Genomic DNA, 27,453 nt, shown 5'->3' with positions numbered 1-27,453 from the left:
TTGTTCACCTTGTGGGATGGGTTAGTTGCACTTAAAATTGTCATAAAATACAGACAGAATTAGCAGGCTAGATGACTATACATACAGTGCTGCCCATAATTATTCATGCCCCTGGCAAATTTTGACTTAAAGTGAACCTCCGGACTAAAAATCTACTCAGCAGCACTGAAAAGGCTGGGTGTTTCTTTAACAGTTTCACAGCATCAGAACTTTGTTTTTCTTACCAAAGCATCATTTTTAGCTGCATTTTTAGCCAAGCTCCACCCATCAAAGAAAAAAAGCCCAGGCTTTTTCCCCTGATGCTGTGCAGAGCATGATGGGATTTCCTATGTTGTTATTCACGTTGCCTAGCAACTGGGAGAGGTGGTCAGGACACAGGACAGTTGGAACTGTGTCTCATGCTCCCTGTCACCTCCTTTCAACCAAAAAGATGGCTGCCCTCATGAAATCAAACATTTGCCTGTTCTTTTAAAACAGAGTGGGTAAGAGATTATGTTACCTATCTATTTTAATTAACATAACTAATGTAAATTAATGACAGTATGTTTGTTTAGGCTGGAGTTCCTCTTTAAAGTTACTTTTATTTTACCAAGTCGTTTTTTTAATGTAAAAATGGCATAGGTGTCTCCTAAAAGAAAATAAGACGATGTACAAGAGGCATTATTGTGCAAAAAAAAGCATTTCTCAGCTTTTATTTACATTTGAGCAAAAAGTGTCCAGTCCAAAATGATTCATACCCTTCACAAACTGTCACAGTAGGAAAATCCAAAGTTCTATACCATTCCAAATAGTCCAAGCTGTTCTAAAGCATCCTAATTACCCTGATTAATTGTAAACAGCAGTTTTAATACACTCAACAGGTAAAAAACAGCAGCTCTCTGCAGTTGGTTTGTGGACAGTCATGGCTAAGACAAAGGAGCTCAGTGAGGACCTGCGGTTGCGCATTGTGGCTGCTCACAAGTCAGGAAAGGGCTACAAGGCCATTTCTAAATGTTTTCAAGTTCCAGTGGCAACAGTGCAAAGTGTTATTAAAAATATAAGCTGTTCTGCACTGTGGAAAATCTCAGAAGATGTGGTCGGAAGCCAAAAGTGACACCTGTTCTGGCCAGGAGGATAGTGACAAAGGTGAAAAAGAATCCAAGGATCACCAACAAGGGCATCCTGGTTAATCTGGGCTCTACTGGTGGCAATATCTCAAGGTAGACAATCCAGCGGACACTGCACACTGCTGGGTTCCACGGATGCAGACCAAGGAGGATGCCACTTCTCCAGATAAGGCACACAAAAGCTCACTTGGCCTTTGCAAATGCTCATCTGGACAAAGAAGAATACTTCTGGTCTGATGTGTTATGGTCAGATGAAACAAAAATGTAATTGTTTGGTCACAATGATGTTTCCTTCATTTGGCGTTAAAAAGGAGAAGCCTTAAACCCAAAGAACACCATCCCGATTGTCAAACATGGTGTTGGGAACCTAATGCTTTGGGGGTATTTTTCAGCCAATGGACCAGGGAACCTAATCACAGTAAACAGCACCATGAAAAAAAAGAGCAATACATGAGGATTCTCAATGACAACGAGAGACAGTCTGCAGAGAAACTTGACCTTGGCCATCAGTGGACAATTTAGCATGGCGATGACCCAAAACACACAGCAAAAGTGGTGAAGAAATGGCTAGCAGACAACAATATTAATGTTTTGGAGTGACCTAGTCAGAGTCCTGACTTGAATCCAATTGAGAATCTGTGGAGGGAGCTAAAGATCAGGGTGATGGCAAGAAGACCCTCCAACCTGACAGATTTGGAGCTCATTGCTAAAGATGAATGGGCAAAAATACCTGTGGAGACATGCAAAAAGCTGGTCTGCAATTATAGGAAGTGTTTGATTGCTGTGATAGCCAATAAAGGCTGTTCTATTGATTATTCAGAAGGGTATGAATAATTATGGACTGGACACTTTTTGCTCAAATGTAAATAAAAGCTGAGAAATGCTTTTTTTCCCACAATAATGCCTCTTGTACATTGTATTATCTTTTGGGAGACACCTATTCCATTTCCCGTCAAAAAATTACTTGATGGTTGGATAAAAGTAAAAAAAGTCAAAATTTGCAAGGGGTATGAATAATTATGGGCAGCACTGTATAAATATAGATGGATCAGAGGTGCTGGAGGAGATAAAACAGTTAAATTACTAAAAAAAGGGACTACGTGAATACATTTACTTCTTAGGAGCCAGGATAGCTGTTTATCAGAAAAGATAATTTTATTGGTACATTGACAATGCGTTTCCAGGATAGGACCCACTTCCTCGGGTGAATGTACCTGAGGCGTGTTAATGCCTATATGGCCTACATTTTAGACATACATAAGTACTCACCATTGAGGTACAACTACTCAGCACTGATACCTGAGGATGTAGGTTCTACCCACAAAAAATATTGTTATTGTGCCAATAAAATTATCTCGTCTCATAATCAGCTGTCCTAATTCCTAGGAGGTAAGCGTATTCTAAACCACTTCACCAGGACCAGAAGCTAGAGGATCAGTGCCAGTTAAGACAGGGTTAGGAGCGAGAGGATCTGGGTCGGGTACAGGAGCCAGAAGATCAGGGTCAGGGTACAGGAACAAGAGGATCAGGGTCACAGGGTCAGGGTACAGGAGCCAGAGGATCAGGGTGACAGGATCAGGGTACAGGAGCCAGAGGGTCAGGGTACAGGAGCCAGAGGATTAGGGTCACAGGGTCAGGGTACAGGAGTCAGAGGATCAGAGTGAGAGGATCAGGGTACAGGAGACAGAGGATCAGGGTCAGGGGTACAGGAACAAGAGGATCAGGGTCACAGGGTCAGGGTACATGAGCCAGAGGATCAGGGTGACAGGATCAGGGTACAGGAGCCAGAGGGTCAGGGTACAGGAGCCAGAGGATTAGGGTCACAGGATCAGCGTACAGGAACGAGAGGATCAGGGTCACAATGTCAGGGTACAGGAACAAGAGGATCAGGGTCACAGGGTCAGGATACAGGAGCCAGAGGATCAAGGTTGCAGGATCAGAGTACAGGAGCCAGAGGGTCGGGGTGCAGGGGCTAGAGGATCAGGGTACAGGAACGAGAAGATCAGGGTCACAGGGTTAGGATACAGGAGCCAGTGGATCAGGGTCACAGGATCAGGGTACAGGAGCCAGAGGATCAAGGTCACAGTATCAGGGTACAGGAGCCAGAGGGTCAGGGTACAGGAGACAGAGGATCAGGGTCGCGGTACAGCAAGAGCGGGTCCGGGTCTGGGGCAAGGACCAAGACCATGCAGCAATGCAGCTTCTACTTCTGGACAATTTAGACAAAGCAAGACACAGAACATTTATATTGCGCTTTTCTCCTGACCAGAGCTGCAGCCACTACAGTGTGCTCTATAGGCGATAGCAGTGTTCGGGAGTCTTGACCAAGATCTCCTCACTAAATAGGTGATGGCTTATTGAACAGGAAGAGCCAAAATTCAAACCCTGGTCTCCTTGTCAGAGGCAGAGCCCTTAACTGGTACACTATCCAGCCACTGCAATTTATGCTCGGAATGCATGCCAGCACAGCACATGTCAGCATGTTATCCAGTCTTTCCCATGAGTGTATTGCCATACGTATGTGCCTCATCCAGCAACATCTTTCCACAGGGCTAGTTTGCACACATCCTGGTGGTATGTGGTAAAGAGAAGCTGCAGCAGCAGTAGCTACATGGAGATATCTCTGCCAGGTCCTCATAGTACTAGCTGCAAGTTGTGGGGCCTTTTTTTCCCTTCAGTTCCAGTTTACTTAATTACTTGACTAAAACATTTATGATAGAGGTAATACAAGGGCAAACGCTGTATAATGCTTAATACTATATTTAAAATTGCACTTGGATATCTTCCCCCTTGGAGCTCAAGCAATAAATTAATTTGGCTTATCTCTCACTAGGTTCCCCTTTTAATGCTGTGATTTCTAATTACACAGCATATATGCCCCCTGAAAAATAACATTTTAATTAACTCTGTGCTCATTCGTAGGCAGAGCGTGCACTGAAACTATCAAATGGAGTTTCCCTTCCTCAGTTTTAATTACCATTATCAGCCTCCTTGTGATTACAGCTTACCTCAGTTCTAAGCTCCATTTTAGCCTTTTCCCATTCTGGAGCTGGAAATTAAGTGTTGTTATTTATTTATTTTTCTATGGACACACAAACGAGAAGCTAAGCTCATCCTTTTGAGGGCCCAGGATTAACATGGGAAAGGAGGTGCTGAAGGGAGTGGTCAATTTACATACATACAATTATTAACCCTCTACACTTAGACACTCACAATAAGCTGGAACTCTATTAATGATAAACACAAATTGAATGCAAGTTGTATCCGGTTGCACTAAATGGAGAAGATTCACTTCCAAAAATGATTTGCACGCAAAAGCATTCCGTATGAAACCCTTTCACCATCATTGAGGTTTCCTCTACGTTCGAAAGGGTCCATACTCTACCCACAGACTTGGAGGAAACCTCAAACCTGGTGAAAGGGTTTAGTATGGAATGCTTTCGCATACAAACTGTATTGGAAGCAAATATCCTCCGTTTAGTGCAGCCGAATACAACTTGCATTTAAATTTTTATCATTACTAGAATTTCAGCTTGTTGTGAGTGTCTGAGTGCATAGGGTTACTCAGGGGTGTTCCTAGGGTCCTTGGAGATCGGGGGCACCTGTGGGCACTAGGTGGGGGGTGGCCATGCGGTGAGTGGGCGTGGCCATGGGTGGGGCCAAATGTACATGAACTTAGCAGCGGTGTAGGCTACAGGTAATGGGCCTGTCCATTGAAATATTGGATGGAGCCCCCTGTCCTTTATTTAGATCATTTACAATCAGTATAGGCATAGATCAAAGATGTATACACACATACAATTTTGATTGGTCAATCACTGACCAATTTTACCACCCCCATGCAGTAAGTGGGCCAACAGACAACGAATTTGATGAACAGAGCTAAAATTGGCTAAACAAAATTGTATGTGTGTACCAGGCTTTACAGCTAATACTGTACATACTGAAAGTAGCAGGGATCAGCATACAATACAGCTGGTTTACAATCAGTAAAGGCACAGAGTAACACCTTATACTGTACACACTGGAGGTAGATCAGCACACAGTGCAGGCACTAGAGAACAGCGTATACTGTACATACTGTAGGCAGCAGAATTCAGCACACTGCAGCTAGTGCGCCGAAAAATATGAGGGTTACGTTATACAGCGCATTTGGCACACCGCGCTGAAAAATGGGTGGGCCATGGACCAGAATGTGGGTGTGGTCACGGGTGGAGACAAATTTACATGAACTTAGCAATGGTGGGGCATTAGATTAGGACAGTGGTGGCGAACCTTTTGGAGGCCGAGTGCCCAAACTGCAACCCAAAAGTCACTTATCTATCCCAAAGTGACAACAGCAATTTAAACTAAATACTGTACAAACGTTTTAACTCATACATGAACATTATGGAAAATCCAAGCTGAAAATAAACTGTGAAGATAAACAATTTCATCCATCCTACTTCTGAAAAATGTATTCATTTTTTTAGAACCTCCCAGTTTTATTTTCTGTTTTAAAAAGCTAAAAAAGTATGTTTAATGCTATTGTCTCATATGATGATGATTCAGCTTTTCCCATATTCTCGCAGTTAGCAATCATGTGACCCCCAACAAGACAAATTCAGCAATCATGAGGCCCCCATCAAGACAAATTCAGCAATCGTGAGGCCCCTATCAAAACAAATTCAGCAATCATGAGGCCGCCAACAAGACAAATTCAGCAATCGTGAGGCCCCCAACAAATCATGAGGCCCCCAACAAGACAAATTCAGCAGTCATGAGGCATATAAATAGACAGCATTTCACATAAATAGGCAGAATGCCCCCTTAATATGGTAGACAACTCTCACCTGGCTTCTGAATTCTCCTCTGCTGGATGCTGTGCCTGGCAATACTGTTTTTGGCTGGATTGGGGATGATGTGTGGGCTGAAAGGCCTGGCAGTGATGCTGTGGCCTGGCTGGCGGTGATGCTGTGGCCAATGCTGTGGCTGGGTTGGCTGGCGATGATGCTGTAACCTGGCTGGCGGTAATGCTGGGCTGTTGAAGTAAATGCTGGCCTGACTGGTGGTGATGCTGTGGCCTTTTTGACAGTGATTCTTGGCTGGTTGGCTGGTGGTGATGCTGGGCTGGCTGGCCTGGATAGTTTAGGTAGTGACAGGTGCCCCCTAGTTAAGGTAGCGCCTGGAGTTCCCTAGTTTAGGTTGTGACAGAAGCCCCGCAGGTTAGGTAGTGAGAGGCTCTCCAGGTTAGGTAGTGAGTGACAGGCGCCCCCCAGGTTAGGTAGTGACAGGCGCCCCCCAGGTTAGGTAGTGAGTGACAGGCGCCCCCCAGGTTAGGTAGTGAGTGACAGGGACCCCCAGGTTAGGTAGTGAGTGACAGGGACCCCCAGGTTAGGTAGTGAGTGACAGGGACCACCAGTTAAGGTAGTGAGTGACAGGGACCACCAGTTAAGGTAGTGAGTGACAGGGACCCCCAGGTTAGGTAGTGAGTGACAGGCACCTCCCAGTTTAGGTAAAGAGTGACAGGCGCCCCCCAGGTTAGGTAGTGAGTGATAGAGACCCCCAGGTTAGGTAGTGAGTGACAGGGACCCCCAGGTTAGGTAGTGAGTGACAGGTGCCTCCCAGGTTAGGTAGTGAGTGACAGGCACCCCCCAGGTTAGGTAGTGAGTGAAAGGCGCCCCCCAGGTTAGGTAGTGAGTGACAGGCGCCCACCAGGTTAGGTAGTGAGTGACAGGGACCCTCAGGTTAGGTAGTGAGTGACAGGCACCCCCAGGTTAGGTAATGAGTGACAGGGACCCCCAGGTTAGGTAGTGAGTGACAGGCGCCCCCCAGGTTAGGTATTGAGTGACAGGCACCCCCCAGGTTAGGTAGTGAGTGACAGGCGCCCCCAGAGTAGGTAGTGAGTGACAGGGACCCCCAGGGTAGGTAGTGAGTGACAGGGACCCCCAGGTTAGGTGTTGAGTGACAGGTGCCCCCCAGGTTAGGTATTGAGTGACAGGCGCCCCCGGGTAGGTAGTGAGTGACAGGGACCCCCAGGTTAAGTAGTGAGTGACACGGACCCTCACTCACCTCCCAGCAGCAGCAGTAGCAGCTTCAGACCTCGATCAGCAGGCGACCCGACCAGTTAGAGCGGGCGCACGAACGCAGCACGCTCTATATGCGGAAGTGATGTCACTTCCGCATATCAGTGCGGTGTGCTAGGTCCTAGCGCCCGCACAGTGGTCACCGGCTGATCGAGGTCTGATGCTGGCAGCGGCGGCCAGCAGGGGGGGGAGCAGCGGCGGCGGCCGGGGGAGACAGCGAGGCAACCCAATAAATAGATTGAGGGCACCCGTGGACATGTTGGGGGCACAGGCCCCCCTAAAATAGGGATAGCGACGCCACTGGGGTTACTTATTGTTTTTTCTATGGACAGACACATTGCTCTGCAGCCACAAATCACTGTACTCCACTGGGTCAAGGATTAAGTGGCAGCAATTTGAGCCACTCTGCCCTTTCCCAGGCACGTGTATGGAAACTGCATGTATTTCAAGGCCTAGAGAGAGGGTAGCAACAATATAGACAGTTATTTCTCCATTCCAATATATCAGGAAGAGTCAATGACATCTTATAAAGAATATGTCATAATGTCAGACACCCACACTGTTCTGTGTGCGGTGAGACAAGAGGCAGGCCTCAGGGGTTCTCTATCCATTGTGATAGATGTTACTCATAACACCACCAATGTTTTAGTGTTTCAATTCTCTTGTGTGCTATATTGTGGAAGTAGCATATTAGATTAAAAAATGTGTCATAACCCTTATTGGCTCTGCTACACATATGGGGAGGTAAAGGTCCTGCTGCAGGTCTAACACTGTTTCCTGCTGCTACAGAAAATGAAAAATATTAGGCCTTATCCAACTAGCCCCCTATACCTTCTTAGTAGCTTTGGGTCACTATCAGCTATCTGTGTATTCTGTAGCCCTTATCCAATTAACTTTTCTCTTAAGGTGCATACACACGCACTACTGTAATGAACGACGGGTCCGTCAGACCCTCCCGCTGGGCGGGCGTTCTGCCGACAGTTGTGCATGTGTACAGTCTGTCAGGCAGACTGATAAGGGAGTTGAAAGACCCGCTACGCACTGCACTCATACGGCCCCGTAGCTAAGTATTGATGATCACCCCCACCAACGGCCCACCCTATTATGAACCTCTCTTATGTAGAGGTTAATTTTATATATTTTTACTTACAGGTGCTCAGTTGCCTTTAAAGGTATTTTATTGATAAGGTCTGAAAATATCTCTTTGGAGAAAACTCAGGGGAAATTAAACGAATATGGGGTTTAGCATACCTTCCAACTTGAGATGAGAAAGGGACACCACTAGACACGCCCCTGCCACATCTCTAGTCACGCCCCTGACACACCCTTAGATAGTTAGATTCACTACTATCTGGCAGGGAGTGATAGATAGTGATTAGTAGTGATAGTTAAAGAGAAACCGTAACCAAGAATTTAACTTCATCCCAATCAGTAGCTGATGATACCCCCTTTCCCATGAGAAATCTTCACAAACGGATCATCAAGGGGCTCTGTATGGCCAATATTGTGGTGAAACCCCTCCCACAGTGTGATGTCAGGCCATGGTCCTAACAGTTTCCTATCTGTGAACCTTGTTGCATTGTGGGAAATAACAGCTGTTTCCAACTGCCAAAAAAGCAAGCAGCATCTCCTTCCACTGATATCACCTGCCAGCAGTAAAAATGTCACCATGTAACAAATGTCAGAATGTAAATCAGGGAGAGGAAAGATTTTACAATGTGCAAACACTGACTAAATCATTTATACATCATTATTGTAAAAATGAAGGACTTTTGTATTACATTATTTTCACTGGCGTTCCTCTGTAAGCTCTAGTGGCAGGTAGGTGGCGATATTCAGAATCTTGAGATCATAGATAGTGATTGGTAATCATAGTTAGACTCTAGAGACAGGCAGGTACAGATATTCAGAATCTTGAGGTAAATAGTGATTGGCAACAATAGTTAGACTCTAATGACGAACAGTTAATGATCATTAGATTCTAGTGGCAGACTGGTAGCCATATGCAGCATGTCCTCCTTTTCCATGTGCAGCATGTCCTCCTCTGTGTCCTCATATTAGTGACCAGTCAGAAGGCCCGCCACAATAATGGGTGCTAGGTTTGTCATTTATGTGTGCTGCTGGCTGCTACCCCCTTGTACGTATTCGGCGTGCGCTCATAGCTGCGGCCTTGCGCCTGCCCAGTACAGGACCAGTGTGGGTGGAATTCTAAAACTACATATTTTGGTTATGAATGTTTAGTGGTATGTGGGGCTAGGGCTATGGCTGGGCATGATTAGGGTGTGGCAGAGGCATGTCCATTTTTCGCATCACAAAATGTTGTCAGGTATGGATATGCATCACACTTATGTAACAGGTTCTGTTGCTTCCATTTCTTTACTTCTCTGCATGTATATGTGCATTCTGTTCTGGTAGGAATCCAGAGGGGATGTAGAGGAATCGCCACTTAGCGTAATATGTTGGCGCTTTATAAATACAATAAATAATTAATAAATAAATAAATGGAGGCTATTTTGACGGTATGCGCTCTATGCGGTCATTTACCTTGCCAGTCAGCAAAAGGAATACACAAAGCAGTGTGGATCACATGACTGAAAACAGCACTAAGTATGAAGAACTAAAGGTGCATACACACATCAGACCATAGTCTTTGGAAACTGAAAGATCACAGACCAATCTTACCACCCTTCATGTAGTATGAGAGCCATACTCTACACAGTCTTTTCTATGGAGCTGAACTCCACATCAGAAAAAAATCTTTGCAAGATGCTGCACACACAGATGCTGTACAGACACAAAAGATCAGTATCTGCAGATCAATGTCAGTTAAATCATGTGTGTATGATGATCTGCAGATCTCATAGACTATCATTGCAATTTGCAGGAATGGATTTTTGGCAGGAACAGATCTTTTGCAGATACTGATCTGTTGAATGTGTACAGCATCTGTGTGTGCAGCCACTTGCAAAGATTTTTTTCTGATGGGGAGTTCAGCTCCATAGAAAAGACTGTGTAGAGTATGGCTCTCATACTACATGAAGGGTGGTAAGATTGGTCTGTGATCTTTCAGTTTCCAAAGACTATAGTCTGATGTGTGTATGAGCCTTTAGGGCCGGTGCACACCAAAAAACCTCTAGCAGATCTGCAAAACGCTAGAGGTTTTTGAAGCAGATTTCAGAGCGATTCTAGGCATGTTTTCTAAACATGCCTAACGTTTTTTGGAGCGTTTTTGTGTAGTAGATTTCAAATATTGTTACAGTAAAGCTGTTACTGAACAGCTTCTGTAACAAAAATGCCTGGAAAACCGCTATGATCTAGCGTTTTTCAGAGCGGTTTTCCACTTTCGTATACTTTAACATTGAGGCAGAAACGCCTTAGAAATCTAAAAAATCCTGCAGCCCCCGAGTTTGCGTTTGTGGAAAAAACAAACCACTCTGGTGTGCACCAGCCCATTCACTTTCATTAGCCAAGCAGTTTTCCCCCTGCAAGCGTTTTAAAAAACGCTTCAGAACCGCTCTGGTGTGCACCAGGCCTATGTCTGTTGTTTTTTTGTGTGTTTTTTTTACACTTGCAACACACTATATTGCACTTCTGAGGAGGTGAACAGTACAGGAAATCTGAGGCGGAATATACGAATGTAAATAAGAGTTTAATTAAGTTTTCTATAGCAGAGTGATGATGTGCAAGTTATGCTAGTTAAAAAAAAATAATAAATCTATGACTTCCATGGCAAACTGCAGTATCTCATGTCAGATTAACTTTGCTGTATAATCTCCACCATACAGTGTGGAAAATGAATCAACCCAGGTGAATATCTGTAAGATAAATGCTTCAGGTTACTCAACAAACAGGCACACCTAAAGCTAAAAATAATAATTAAAATAACTACAATTATTATAATGCTATATTAACTACGTATATTTATTTATACACTTATATTTATGTTGTGTAATATATTTAAAATTTAGAATTATATATGTATTTACTTTTTCTTTTTAAATTGCCACACATATGTAAAAAAAAAATTCCCTTGCTTATTCCCCACTTCCTGCAAATTGAACAGATCTCATACACAGATCCGCTCCACCATCTGCTGGTTCATTTGTGTACTGCAAAATTCAAATTAAGCAATGCTGAATAAGGTTCACGTGCTAGAAATCACATGGTAGGCAGGGCTCTGCGGGACACCGGCAGGCCTGTTGTTAATTTAGGGAAGCGAGAGTACAGAGCTACACCCAGTTAGTTGTATTCCTTTATGGCCAGCTTTGTGTAGTGTTATCTCTACAGTCTGTCTGCACGTCGGCAGGTAAGTGGCGAGAGACACAGGACAGCTGCTGTCTGCCTTGGCAGTGTCACGTGACACGAGCACTGCTGGTGGAAGAGCACTTCCTGTTCATGTCACTGACTTGTAATGTTAGTGAGAGAAGCTGTTTTATATGTCATAATACTGTACCATACTATGCATATCTATTTCTGATACAAAGGGTATCACTTTAATCCTCTGATATAGTGCCAGCATTACCTTTCAAATCTAATTAGACCTGAATGCTATTTTTTTTTTTTTTAAATACAACAGGGAACACCAAGAGCTCCAATAGTGTAATATGTACTGGTAAATGGTTACTAGATAGAGTAAAACCAAGGTTACCATTAGGCAACCACTGTAAAGGCAGGTGGGGAGATTTTCCTGACCCCACTCGGGAATAAGAAGTTGCTCTCTGTAGATGAGGAAAAGGGGGTTCAACCCTCCACCCAGGGTGGACTCAATATCATACAGGCGCCAAAAGGATAAAAGTACGGTGACCAGACTTCCCAGATTGCCCGGGACGCGTCCCGGATTCGGGGTCCGCTGTCCCAGGCTGCATGAGGTCCCGGGAAACGTCCCGTTTTTAGCAGCGGGACGTCCCGGCCTCGGGACTCTGGTCACTTTATTGCATGAACTGGCAGCGGCGTCTATAGACGCTGTGCCAGTTCATTGCCCGCAGCCCCGCTCCAGCCTCCTTACTGTCTTCTGGTGTTCCGACATCGGCAGGCGAGCAGGGCTACGGCTAGATGGCTGCCGAAGCTCTGTACTGGAGATGATTTGTGTCTCCAGTACAGGGCTTCGGGCGCCATCTTGCCGTAGCCCTGCTCTGCCCGTCAGCACGGGAGACTGCAGGAGGATCGTCTGGGGGAGATGCGCACCAGAGGAGTCTTCTGCCAGGTGAGTAAATGCTTCCCCCCCCCCCCCCAGGTGTTGCCCACAATGCGTTTATTTTGTGCTGACCTGTTTGCCCGCAGTGCGTTTATTTTGTGCTGACCTGTTTGCCCGCAGTGCGTTTATTTTGTGCTGACCTGTTTGCCCGCAGTGCGTTTATTTTGTGCTGACATGTTGCCCACAATGCGTTTATTTTCTGGTGTCTGTGGTAACTGTTGCTGCATTTATTATTTAATGGTCATAGTTTGCTGCTTTGGGGTTACGGTATACTATTAAATAGCATCACATAGTTTCTGCACACCTATGATGCGAAACCTCGTCTGACCACATCATGGCGTAAACACTGCTTTCTTATGCCTTGCTGCTACATGATTATGTTAGCTCCGCCCATACAATGGCTATCCTTCATAAAGCATTTCCGCATGCGGAAATGCATAAAACAGCTGACTTTACCGAACACTCGGCAAAGTCAGCATTCATAAAGGCTCTTTCCGCATGAAAAAATGACACTACCGAGCAGAGTGATAAATCACCGCCTTGTGCGGTAATTATCGGAACAAATGTAGCAAAATGTTAATTCATAAAGATCACCGCAAGCGGTGTGAGGTCAGGAAGTACCGCTCACTCTGATGTGGCGATACCAATGTAAGTGAATGGAGACACACAGACCTCCCAGGCAGCTGCAGCAGAGCGGAACACGGAGAAATGTATCAACTCGGCAGCTTCCGTGTCTCCGCAACCCTTCCGCCTGCCTAGTTCGGGGAATCTCCGCACTGCTACCGCAAATGGATACATTTTTATGAATGCCCACCCAGAAGTCTAAAATACCGGCAGCGGTGTTTTCCCGCATTGATTCTCCTTACGACAGCTCCTTTATGAATGATAGACATAGTGATCCCCCATTTTTCGGCGTGCGGGTCCCCTATTTTTCGGCGCGGGGGACAGCGCAGGAAAAACTCGCCGAGAGAGGAACGGTAGATAGACTTAGTTTGGACAATTCATTGGAATATGCCACACAGCGCAAGCGATAGCCATATGATGGAGGGATATATGCATCTGCGGAAGATGTCGGCGCTATATAAATACTAAATATTATCATCTTGTAAATAAGCTGCATATCAATTCAGAGGATAGAAATTAATTTAAGTCTCACAAACAAATTCCAGTAGAAGGGTACATACAGTTTATTGTCAGTATATAGATCAGTACATCAGTTCCAAGGCTTGAAAAGAGACAAAAGAATTTGGCACTAAAAGACCTGTTCCTCTGTAAAAGGAACAGCTAGTACCCAGTTTTTACAAAACTTTCAAAGTGATACAAAGGGTTCATTCACACTAGGCAACGTATGCATGAACGCCAGGGGCGTCGCTAGCCCTGTTTTAGGGGGGCACGTGCCCCCAATCTTTCCTGGGGTGCCACGGATCTCCGCCCGGCCGCCCCCTCTGTCAAGACTCAGCGGCTCCCTCCAGCCGCCGCGTCACTGACAGTCTCAGACCTCAGGATCAGGCGGCGAGCCGGCGACCAATCGTGCGGGCGCTAGGACCCAGCGCCCGCACTGATATGCGGAAGTGACATCACTTCCGCATATCGAGCGGGTGCGTCCAGCGCCCACTCGTACATCTGGTCGGGTCGCCGCTGATCCTGAGGTCTGCTGAGCGGTAGGGGGGGAGCGGCGGCGGCTAGAGGGGGGGGCCTCCCTGTCACTCACTCACTCACTCCCTAAAGGGGTTCCCTGGCACGCACTCACTCCCTAAAGGGGCTCCCTGGCACGCACTCACTCCCTAAAGGGGCTCCCTGGCACGCACTCACTCCCTAAAGGGGCTCCCTGTCACTCACTCACTGCCTAAAGGGGCTCCCTGTCACTCACTCACTGCCTAAAGGGGCTCCCTGTCACTCACTCACTGCCTAAAGGGGCTCCCTGTCACTCACTCACTGCCTAAAGGGGCTCCCTGTCACTCACTCACTGCCTAAAGGGGCTCCCTGTCACTCACTCACTGCCTAAAGGGGCTCCCTGTCACTCACTCACTGCCTAAAGGGGCTCCCTGTCACTCACTCACTCCCTAAAGGGGCTACCTGTCACTAACTCACTCCCTAAAGGGGCTCCCTGTCACTCACTCCCTAAAGGGGCTCCCTGTCACTCACTCCCTAAAGGGGCTCCCCTGGCACGCACTAACTCCCTAAAGGGGCTCCCCTGGCACGCACTCACTCCCTAAAGGGGCTCCCCTGGCACGCACTCACTCCCTAAAGGGGCTCCCCTGGCACGCACTCACTCCCTAAAGGGGCTCCCTGGCACGCACTCACTCCCTAAAGGGGCTCCCTGGCACGCACTCACTCCCTAAAGGGGCTCCCTGGCACGCACTCACTCCCTAAAGGGGCTCCCTGTCACTCACTCACTGCCTAAAGGGGCTCCCTGTCACTCACTCACTGCCTAAAGGGGCTCCCTGTCACTCACTCACTGCCTAAAGGGGCTCCCTGTCACTCACTGCCTAAAGGGGCTCCCTGTCACTCACTCACTGCCTAAAGGGGCTCCCTGTCACTCACTGCCTAAAGGGGCTCCCTGTCACTCACTGCCTAAAGGGGCTCCCTGTCACTCACTCACTCCCTAAAGGGGCTACCTGTCACTAACTCACTCCCTAAAGGGGCTCCCTGTCACTCACTCCCTAAAGGGGCTCCCTGTCACTCACTACCTAAAGGTGCTCCCTGTCACTCATTATCGGGGTCCCTGTCACTCACTACCTAACTGGAGGCGCCTGTCACTCACTAGCTAACCTGGGGGTCCCTGTCACTCACTACCTAACTTGGGGGGCTACCATATTAAGGGGGCATTCTGCCTATTTATGTGAAATGCTGTCTATTTATGTGCCTCATGACTGCTGAATGTGTCTTGTTGGGAGCCTTATGATTTGTTGGGGGCCTCATGATTGCTGAATTTGTCTTGTTGGGGGCCTCATGATTTGTTGGGGGCCTCATGATTGCTGAATTTGTCTTGTTGGGGGCCTCATGATTGCTGAATTTGTCTTGTTGGGGGCCTCATGATTTGTTGGAGGCCTCATGATTGCTGAATTTGTCTTGTTGGGGGTCACATGATTGCTAACTGCGAGACTATGGGAAAAGCTGAATCCTTATCATATGAGACAATAGCATTAAACCTACTTTTTTAGCGTTTTAAAACAGAAAATAAAACTGAGAGGTTCTAAAAAATTGAATACATTTTTCAGGAGTAGGATGGATGAAATTGTTTATCTTCACAGTTTATTTTCAACTTGGATTTTCCATAATGTTCATGTATGAGTTAAAACGTTTGTACAGTATTTAGTTTAAATTGCTGTTGCCACTTTGCGATAGATACCGGTAAGTGACTTTTGGGTTGCAGTTTGGGCACTCGGCCTCCAAAAGGTTCGCCACCACTGTCCTAATCTGATGTCCCACCATTGCTAGGTTCATGTAAATTTGTCTCCACCCGTTACCACACCTATATTCTGGTCCATGGCCCACACATTTTTTGGTGCGGCGCGATAAGCACGCCGCACAACGTGATCGTCATATTTTTAGCACGCTAGCTGCAGTGTGCTGAATTCTGCTGCCTACAGTATGTACAGTATACGCTGTTCTCTAGTGCTTGCACTGTGTGCTGATTTACCTCCAGTGTGTACAGTGTAAGGTGTTACTCTGTGCCTTTATTGATTGTAAACCAGCTGTATTGTATGCTGATCCCTGCTACTTTCAGTATGTACAGTATTAGCTGTAAAGCCTGGTACACACATACAATTTTGATTAGCCAATTTTAGCTCTGTTCATAAAATTCATTGTCTGTTGGCCCACTTACTGCACGGGGGTGGAAAATTGGGGGTCAGTGATTGACCAATCAAAATTGTATGTGCGTATACATCTTTGATCTATGCCTATACTGATTGTAAATGATCGAAATAAAGGACAGGGGGCTCCGTCCAATATTTCGATGGGCAGGCCCGTTATCCGTAGCTTACACCGCTGCTAAGTTCATGTACATTTGGCCCCACCCATGGCCACGCCCACTCACTGCATGGCCACACCCATTTTTTGCCGCTGCGCGTGCCGCATGTACCTCCCCGCCTGGTGCCCACAGGTGCCACTGATCTCCAAGGACCCTAGAAACGCCCCTGTGAACGCAATTTCATACATGCATTGCAATGTGCTAAATCGCATAGGTCGGTAGCTTCCATTCTATAAAAATAAAAAAGCATGACAATGCATACGTCGTGTGCTATGATGTTCTCGGCTAAGTTACAACGCAGCCCACGGGAACGCAAACTGTAGTGTGACTGGTAACCTGAAAGTCTATAGACTTTTGTGCTACCTGCATTGCAGGCATTATGTGTCTTGCTGGCTGTCATGACTCACCGCACATAGTGTGAATGAGCACTAAGGCCTGGTGCACACCAAAAACCGCTAGCAGATCCGCAAAATGCTAGCAGATTTTGAAACGCTTTTACTACTTTTTCTGTAGCGTTTCATTTTGCGGTTTTGTGAAGCGTTTTTGGTGTAGTAGATTTCATGTATTGTTACAGTAAAGCTGTTACTGGACAGCTACTGTAACAAAAAACACCTGGAAAACCGCTCTGAAGTGCTGTTTTTCAGAGCGGTTTGCGTTTTTCCTATACTTAACATTGAGGCAGAAACGCCTCCGCAATCCAAAATCTGCAGCAGCCCGGGAGTATGCATTTCTGCAAAACGCCTACCGCTCTGGTGTGCACCACCCTATTGAAATACATTACCCAAGCGTATCCGCAGCCGCAAGCGGATCGCAAAACGCAGCCGAACCGCTCTGGTGTGCACTAGGCCTAAAGCAATACCAACTGCCATCTAAATAGTATCTTCAGCAATGAATAGACAAACAAATCCTTGCAGTTGTGCTGGGCCTTTTAACCCCTAACTTTACAACACAGCATAGACAGCAAATATATCTCCACATTTAATGTTCATATCAGAAGACACACTTTTCGTCACAAAAGTGCAAGTCATGGCAGCACGGACACATCCAGCCAGCACTAGGGGAAGGGGGAAAACAAGGGTGAATGAGGGAGAGAGGAGTGGAGAGACTGAGATAGAGCAGAGAGTGTATCTGTATTGCAGTCCCACATCACACAGAGGCTACCTTTAAAAAAAAAATTCCCTAAAATTGCTGAAGTGGGCAAGCTGGTAAATATACAGAGGCTTGCCTCCTGAAGGGTCTGTGGGAAAAACTCAGCTCTCTCACTATTGTAAAGCCTGCATGTAGACAACTACATGAGGTATTTCACAGGTTGAAAAGCTTTTGACAGTCCCTAAACTTCAGGAGGGCTGCCTGCAGGGACAGGAGAGGCTGGCAGGGACAGGAGACACATTACAATGTGTCTCCTGTCTCTGCCAGCCTCTCACAAGCTGCAGGCAGCCCTCCTGAAGTTTAGAGACTGTCAAAAGCTTTTCAACCTGTGAAATACCTCATGTAGTTGTCTACATGCAGGCTTTACAATGGTGAGAGAGCTGAGTTTTTCCCACAGACCCTTCAGGAGGCAAGCCTCTGTATATTTACCAGCTTGCCCACTTCAGCAATTTTTAGGGAATTTTTTTTTTTTTAAAGGTACAGGAGTCTCAAGGGGGGGTTCCAGACAACGGTAACCCCTGGCTGAATGCTCCAGTTTAATGTGCTCATTATTATTCTAACCCCCAAACTGGTGCTTCTGTTTACAGTACCCCCTATTATATTGTGCTCTATCATACTCTTCCCCCCCCCCCCCCAGGAACCCCTGCAGAGTACTCAAGGAACCCTGGGGTTCCAGGGAACCCTGGTTGAGAAAGCCTGGTCCAGAGACTTCCCTCTGCTAAGGCAAGTATCTAGCTTTCATACTTTTTTTTTTTTTTTTGTCTTACAGGTTCACTTTAACATTTCTGTTAATTAGGTAGGCATTTATTTGTAGAGAGGATCTTTTGGAATTGATGTCTACTAGACTCTGCAGACACCCTGCTCAATCTATGGGTGCATACACACATCAGACCATAGTCTTTTGAAAATAAAAGGTCACAGACCAATTTTACCCCCTTCCATGTAGTTTGAGAGCCAAATCTACACAGTCTTTGTGTGCAGCATCTTGCAAAGATTTTATCTGATGGGGAGTTCAGCTCCATAGAATACTGTGTAGATTTGGCTCTCATACTACATGGAATGGGGTAAAATTGGTCTGTGATCTTTCATTTTCCAAAGACTTTTATCTCAAGTGTGTATGAAGCATAAAGGTCCATACAAACATCAGATTTCCGCGAACGACGGGTCGTTTGCACGCCCCGTCATTCGTCCGCTAAATCGGGCGTGTGCACAGACTGTCGTTCGCTTGATAAGGGTGAGTTTGAGCGATCCGCCCGGCGTACACACGCCCGATTTGGCGGGCGAACGATGGGGCGTGCAAACGACCCGTCCGCGGAAATCCGACGTGTGTATGGGCCTTAAGGATTGAACTTCATCCCAATCAGTAGCTTATACTCCCTCTCCCATGAGAAATCTTTTTTTCCTTTTCATAAATGGATCATCAGGGGGCTCTGTATGGCTGATATTGTGGTGAAACTCCTCCCACAGTGTGTCAGGACCATGGTTCTGCCATCACACTGTGGGAGTTTTGTTGCATTGTGGGAATCTGCTGTTTCCAACTGCCAAAAAATGCAAACCGCATCTTCTTCCACTGACATCACCTGCCAGCAGTAAAAATGTCACTATGGGATAAATGTCAGAATGTAAATCAGGAAGAGGAATTTTTTTTACAATGGGTACACACTTACTAAATCATTTATACATTGAAAAAATGAAGCACTTTTTTTTTTTTATATATATTATGATTACATTTTCAGCGGAGTTCCTCTTTAAGTGTCCCTCTTTCTTATCTCAAAAGGTCGGGAGGTATGCTGTGGTAATTCCGATATCTAGCAAGCAGAAAGTCTTAAGGAGCCCATACACTGGTTGATTTCAGCCATCGCTTGATCAATTCTATGGAATTGATCAATCGGAAATCGATTCTATCAATCGATTTGCGGCCGATCTCTATCAATTTGATCTATCTGACAGGATGGAAAATTTAGGTCGATCTGCTGCTAGCAGATGGCCCATAGAGTTGCATTGGATCTAATGCATTTAGATAGATTTGCAATAGATTTAATCCTGAAATCTGTTCTAAGCGTGTGGCACACATCAGATTCCAGTCAGCATCTGACAGAAATCTGCAAAACATCAAAATGAACTTCCCCACACTCGTGCAAATCCTCATGTGAATCCACTAACAAAAAGCATGCAGCAATCAATGCTGTCACTACAGCTAAGTTGAAAGCTGGGATCTTCGTTACAAGAATAAAGTCTCTTGCGTAGTCACAAACACCGCATAGAGGTAGCCCAGTGTTGTATGTGCCCTAACTCTGGCCCTGTAACCTGCATAGCACAAACATGCACGTATTCAGCGCATCATAATCTAAAGCTGAGTACACACGTACGATAACGATCGTTCTAAAACGAACGATAACGACAATCGGACCGATAATCGTGCGTTCCAAATTTTCCAACGATCGTTTTTTTGGATGATAACGACCGTTATCGTTCAATCCGACCAATCCAACCCGGCGGATTTTTTCGAAAGATAATCGTTCAATTGTTGCAGTGTGTACAAAGATCGTCCAATAATGATTATCTGTGGAGTAGTACGCATGTTCTTATTGCCTGTCATAACGTCACTCCCGTTTGCGCACGCATTTTTTTTATCGTTCGTCGTTCAGTACTTTATACTTATATCGTTCACGTGTGTGCATAATCGTTCATTACGAACGATCTTTTCGGTCTAATTTGAATATCGTGTAAATGTCACGAATCATTCGTAACGAACGATCTTTATTGTACGTCTATACGAACCCTAAGGAAAAGGAGCACATATCCTTAACGTCCTCCCTGGGACAGATAGTGCATCTAACAAATCCTGCAAGGGAGCTGCTAGTACTTACATATGTGCCATGTGAATACACCAGCAAGCTGTGTGTTATGATCACTAATAGGGGAAGAGGGAGAGCACTAGATAAAATCCTAGCCACAAAGGATCAAATAAAATGTAAAAAAACACTTAGTTAGGTTTTGATGCGCTGAATGCATGCATGTCTGTGCTATGCATGTTACAGAGCCGGAGTTAGGACACATACGACACTGGGCTACCTCTACGCGGTGTATGTGACTATTCTTGTAACGAAGATTCCAGCTTTTAACTTAGCTGTAAGGACAGCATTGATTGCTGCAGGGGCGTAGCAATAGGGGGTGCAGAGGTAGCGACCGCATCGGGGCCCTTGGGCCAGAGGGGCCCCGAAGGGCCCTCCCTCAACCACAATATTAGCTCTCTATTGGTCCTGTGCTCATAATAATCACTTCTATAGATGCTTTGAATAGTGGTAATCATTAACAGATTGTTCCCCATCCCCTTCCTGCGCCTCTGACACTGTAGTTGCCATTGGCAGGTTTTGGTGCGCCGTATCAATTGTCATGTATAGAGTGCTTGGAGGGGGGGCCCCATTGTAAAACCTGCATCGGGGCCCACATCTCCTTAGCTACGCCACTGCTGCATGATTTTTGTAAGTGGATTCGCATGAGGATTTGCATGAGTGTGCAGAAGCTCAGTTTGACTTTGCTGTTTTGTTTGCCACACCCCTTCCAGCACCTCCCCATTAAATCTACAAGTGTTTAAATGTCCTAGCACAAGGTGACCCTGGATTTCGTGTTTTTAAAATTGTATCTGACAGCAATCTATCTGATGGTCGAATCTGCTGCAAATCTAAAGGTGGCCATACACTTATAGATTTGCAGTAGATTTGACCATCAGATAGATTTCTGTCAGCTTCCTGTCAAGTCGAATCTGACAGGAATCTATCTTGCGTGCCACACACTAGGAACAGATTTCTGATAGATTTCCAATAGATTTAATTCTAAAATCTATCTAAATGCATTATTGGACCTTTAGATGGATGCATTATTGGACCATCCAATACAACTCTAAAGGTGGCCATACACTGGTCGATGTGCCATTAGATCGACCAGCTGACAGATCCCTATCTGATCGAATCTGATCAGATAGGGATCGTATGGCTGCCTTTACTGCAAACAGATTGTGAATAGATTTCAGCCTGAAACCGATCACAATCTGTTCAGCTGCTCCTGCCGCCTGTCCCCCCCCAAACCCCCCCCCCCCCCCCCCGTATACATTACCTGAGGCTGGCTCCCGGGCGTCTTCTCAGCACTGCACCGCACCGCTGTTCTTGCTCCATCCCGGCGCTTCCTGTGTTACTCCGTGACCAGGAAGTTCAAATAGAGCGCCCTCTATTTCAACTTCCTGGTCACCGGAGTGACACAGGAAGTATAAGCGTACACTGGGACATGCGGAAATGCGGTGCAGCGAAGAGAAGAGGACCCCGGAGCCAGCTTCAGGTAAAGTATACATGCTCGGATCGGGCCTGAATCGTACGCCGCAAGCGACGCGCTCCTACCGCCGGGCGATCGAGGGTAATTTCCCGCACGGCGCGATCGACGGACCGATCCGATTTCGGGAGGAAATCGGATCGGCGGGTGCGTTTAGCGCAAGCGATTGGCAGCAGATCCGATCCCAGGATCGGATCTGCTGTCGAAACGGCCGTGAATCGAGCCAGTGTATGGCCTGCTTAAGGGCCATGGAGCTGCTACCAGCAACAGATCGACCTAGATCTTGCATCCTGTCAGATCAAATCCATTGAAATTGGCCACTGATCGATAGTTGAAATAATGGCTTTCTGATTAATAATTGTCTCTCTCTACCTTCCTGCTTGATTAATCCAGCTGTTAGGTAATTAAGGGCCCTTTTCCACGAGCAGTTGATGGGCAGTGAAAAGACTGTGTAAAGGTGGCCATACACTGTTAAATTTGCAGCAGATTCGACCATCAGATTTCTGGCAGATGCCTGTCAAGTCGAATCTGACAGGAATCTATCTGATGTGTGCCACACACTAGGAAAAGATTTCCAATAGATTTCTAAATGCATTATTGCACCATTAGATCCAGTGCAACTCTATGCGCCATCGATCTGTTGCCAGCAGCAGATAGAGTTAAGGTTGCCATACACTCGTTAGCTTAGCAGCAGATAGATCATCAGATTTTGATCTATCTGATTTGTTTAGGAACATTTTTTTACTAGGAACAGATTTCCAATAGATAATCGATCTGATGGCATTTTTTTGCCATCAGATTTCCATTAGGGCCAATGCAAAATGATAAGCAATCTCAACAGATCGACCTAGATTTTCCAGCCTGCCAGATCGATTAAAATCGATCGAAAGACGCACCTAGGTTTATAGTCGAAAAATACGGTATCTCATTGACCTCACTAGACCAAGTATGCTAATACTTTAATTTTTGTTAAATATGCAAATTCTATTCATTGTATGTTCTGATTACTGGGTATAACTTGGTGTGTGTTAAGTTTCTGGTTTCCGTTTATGTATACGAGTACTAGTTACAAAGTTACAGTGACTGCAAAATCTAAAATGCACACAAGTTCTGAGTCTGTAAACCTTGCCCACAAATATCCTTAGTGCACAATCTGTCTAACTTCCTGTGGTTAATGCGGAGGCCCCCTGCAGCATCGCTGTTTAGATCAGCTGAGAGACAAAGCGGAAACTGTAAATGGGTAATATTCAAAGTTCCCATTTTTGTATTCATGGCCATCAGATAAACTCTTTACCACATTATTTAATGAGAATCTTACTCATAGGGCCTCTAAAATGTTCTTTAAGCCAATGGACTCTTTTGTGTTCAGTTTGTAATGTGCTGATTGGAGCTTTGCGTAAACAGACAATCTGCGCCTGAGGACTTGTTTCTACTGAAAACAAATGTGACTTTATGCTTGTGCTGCTATGTGTTTTTTTTTTTTTTTTTTTTTTGTATGTATGTATTTAAGTCTGCAAAGCACCCCCAAAGAATTGCAAAGCGCTGTTCATAGTGAGGCGGTGCATTGTAACAGAGGTTAACACAAAAGGTCGCACTGCAATAATAAAGGTGGCCACACACTATACAATTTGTAATTCTTTTTATTCTTCCTTTTTTTTTTTTTTTTTTTTTTTTTTCTGATCCAATTTTTGGAAGTTTCGATCAGTCTTCGAGGTACCACATACATATTTTTGATATTGCCACAATTTTGGGATAAAAGGTCGTAAAATCTGAAAAAACTAAATCTACACAAAACAGAATTTATGATCTTCCCACCCCGGCCATCCACGAACCTCCCAGATGTGCATGTCACTGTTAACCACACTACCATTCGCCCTACCTCTCAAGCCCGCTGTCTGGGTGTCACCCTGGACTCCACACTCTCCTTCACTTCCCACATCCAAAACCTCACAAAGTCCTGCAACTTCCACCTTCGTAACATCTGTAAGATTCGCCCTTTCCTGACCTCTGCCACCACCAAACTCCTCATCCATGCCCTCATAATTTCCCGCCTTGACTACTGCAATGCCCTGCTGTCTGGTCTCCCTATGACCCGAACAGCCCCACTGCAGTCCATCATGAATGCGGCAGCCAGAATTATCCACTGCTCCCATCGCTCCACCACAGCAGATCCCCTCCTAGAATCCCTCCACTGGCTTCCTATCCAGTCTAGAATCAGATTCAAGATACTGTGTCTGACCTACAAATCTGTCCACAAAACCTGTCCAACCTACATTTCCGATCTTACTCAGAGGTACACACCTAGCCGCTCACTCCGCTCTTCCAATGAACTTCGCCTAACCGCCCCCCGCATCACCCAGTCCCATGCACGCCTCCAAGACTTCTCAAGAGCTGCTCCAACACTATGGAACTCCCTACCTCCACCCATTAGGGCAGCCCCCTCCTTCAACATCTTCAAGAAAGCCCTCAAAACTCACCTTTTTACTCTGGCCTACTACCCCTCACAAGTGCTCTAAACCTACAGCTGAACTCTGGTCCCCTACCATTTGTGTCCTTACCACTCCCTCTAGATTGTAAGCCTTTGGGCAGGGTCCTCCTCCTTTTGTGTCCTACCTGATCTTGCACCTCCATTACTGTGAACCCATGCTATGCATCTGAGTAAACCTAACTTGCCTAATCTCCATGCTCCATCCAGTGACTGACTAAGCATTACCTGGTACTCATACTATGGTGTGTGTGATCTGGTTTTCTTGTATTCCTGTATTGTCATATAGCTGTATGTCACCCCTAAATATTGTCTGTAACCTAAATTAATGTTTAGCGCTGCGTAATATGTTGGCGCTTTATAAATACAATAAATAAATAATAAATAAATAGTAAAATCCAGAGCAAAATGCAGGGCTGTGGAGTCGGAGCAATTTTGGGTACCTGGAGTTGGGAGTCGATGGTTTCAATAAACTGAGGAGTTGGAATCGGATGATTTTTGTACCAAATCCATAGCCTTTGTAAAAATGAGACTAAAGCTGGCCACTAACGGTCCAATTTCTAGCGAAAAATCGTTAGAGCGATCAGAAATTCTGATCGGACGAAAAATCGTTCACTACACCATCAACTAACCAATCATTGCTTCCAATCTATCACGACCACCAAGAAAATCCAAATTTTCGTTTGACGAAAATTCATTCGGGCGACATTTTTTCCACTCGTTCATAATCGATTGTGCCCATCGATGGAGATTTACAACCAATCCGATCAGAATTTCTGATTGCTCGACGATTTTTCGCTAGAAATTGGACCGTTAGTGGCCAGCTTAAGGCTGGCCACTAACTGTGAAATTTCTAGCGAAAAATCTTTTTAGCGATCAGAAATTCTGATCGGATTGGTTGTAAATCTCCATCGATGGGCACAATCGATTACAAATGATTATAAAAATAGTCGTCTGATTTGTATTTTGGTCAAACCAAAACTTGGATTTTCTAGTTGGTTGTGATAGAATGGAAGCAAAGTTTGGTTCGTTGATGCTGTAGCGAACAATTTTTCTTCCAATTAGAATTATCTGATCACTAGAAATTGGATCGTTAGTGGCCACCTTAGGGAGTCTGAGTCGGAGCAATTTTGTGTACCTGGAGTCTGTGGTTTCTAAAACATAGGAGTTGGATGTTTTTTTTTTTTTTTTTCTTGTACCGACTCCACAGCCCTAGAAAAATGTACTGAATAGTTGCATATCTATTTTTTTTTTTTTTTTTTTAAATCAATCACACACCATACTTTTAATGGCTACTGCAACGAGCTGCGGTGGGAGGGGGGGGGGGGGGGGGGGGTGATCTGCAACATGACTCACTGTGGTTAGGGTATAAGGGGCCTTAAAGAGAAACTCCGACCAAAAATTGAACTTTATCCCAGTCAGTAGCTGATACCCCGTTTTACATGAGAAATCTATTCCTTTTCACAAACAGACCATCAGGGGGCGATTTATTATTATTATTATTATTATTATTATTATTATTATTATTTAGTATTTATATAGCACCGACATATTACGCAGCGCTGTACAATATATATATATATATATATATATATATATATATATATATATATATATATATATATATATATATATATATATATATATATATATATATATATATATATATATATATATATATATATATATATATATATATATATATATATATATATATATATATATATATATATATATATATTGTCTTGTCACTAACTGTCCCTCAAAGGAGCTCACAATCTAATCCCTACTATTATCATATGTCTGTTTGTATTATGTAGTGTAAGTACTGTAGTCTAGGGCCAATTTAGGGATGAGCCAATTAACTTATCTGTATGTTTTTGGGATGTGGGAGGAAACCGGAGTACCCGGAGGAAACCCACGCAGACACGGGGAGAACATACAAACTCCTTGCAGATGGTGCCCTGGCTGGGATTCGAACCGGGGTCCCAGCGCTGCAAGGCGAGAGCGCTAACCACTACGCCACCGTGCTGCCCATGCATGTGTGACTGATATTGTGGTGAAACCCCTCCCACAAGAAACTCTTGAGTACGTACTCCTGGCAGTTTCCTTTCTGTGAACCTTGCTGCATTGTCCCACGAGGAATAAGATTATTTTGAAAGAGCTTGTTGCTTCCATTAACTAGAGGGGTTATGATGTGTGTACAATAAACGGCATTAAAGAGAACCCGAGGTGGGTTTGAAGAATATTATCTGCATACAGAGGCTGGATCTGCCTATACAGCCCAGCCTCTGTTGCTATCCCAAACCCCCCTAAGGTCCCCCTGCACTCTGCAATCCCTCATAAATCACAGCCACGCTGCTGACAAACAGCTTGTCAGAGCTTGCTTTGTTTATCTCTATAGTGTCAGTCTGCTGCTCTCCCCGCCTCCTGCAGAACTCCAGTCCCCGCCTGCATCCCTTCCCTCCCTGCTGATTGGAGGGAAGGGACGGGGCAGGGACCGGAGTTATGCAGGAGGCGGGGGAGCAGCTGAGACTGACACTACAGATGTAAACACAGCCTCAAAGCATGGCTGTGATTTATGAGGGATTGCAGAGTGCAGGGGGACCTTAGGGGGGTTTGGGATAGCAACAGAGGCTGGGCTGTATAGGCAGATCCAGCCTCTGTATGCAGATAACATTCTTTAAACACACCTCGGGTTCTCTTTAAGCAGAATTACTGTACAAATGTAAAGTCTTACCACACGAGTAGAGCATAATTCAATTCAATGCATGCAATACATTATGCTCTCCTCATCATGCAGGGAGAATTCTCATTGGTTCATGTTGGACCAATGAAATTTCTCCCTGTTGCAAGGGAGAATCTGCATGCTGCAGCCTATGGAGATCCGCATGCTTCTGCTGGCCTCCTCGCTCTTGAAGGGAAGGAGCCGACGACGGGACAGGTGAGCGGCGATGTGGATGTGATTGACTCAGGAGTGGCGGGCTGACGATCCTCATTCCTTACAATAGGAAAGGCAAATGGCAACTCATCTTCACTGCCAGCAATTCCTTAAAATTTGATGAGCTATATTGTATTTCCTCTGATCATCTTCCCTAAATCCGCTGTCCTTGTGGGCTTCCCATCCCCAGTTGCTGGCACAGGAGATTGTA

General features: G+C 45.3%; 1 protein-coding gene across 1 annotated transcript in view; it reads left to right on the top strand.

Moving 5' to 3' along the window:
• Positions 1 to 11,319: 11,319 nt before the first annotated feature.
• The window catches only part of CPVL (carboxypeptidase vitellogenic like), a 151,193-nt gene continuing 135,059 nt past the window's right edge, over positions 11,320 to 27,453 (top strand). The window contains 1 exon segment of the mRNA XM_068238669.1: positions 11,320 to 11,477. The gene's annotated coding sequence lies outside the window, so the exon portion shown is untranslated.

This window comes from Hyperolius riggenbachi, chromosome 5 (assembly GCF_040937935.1).
Source record: "Hyperolius riggenbachi isolate aHypRig1 chromosome 5, aHypRig1.pri, whole genome shotgun sequence".
Taxonomy (NCBI): Eukaryota; Metazoa; Chordata; class Amphibia; order Anura; family Hyperoliidae; genus Hyperolius; species Hyperolius riggenbachi.
Note: the sequence above shows the minus strand (reverse complement) of the source record. Positions and strands in the feature narration are given on the sequence as shown.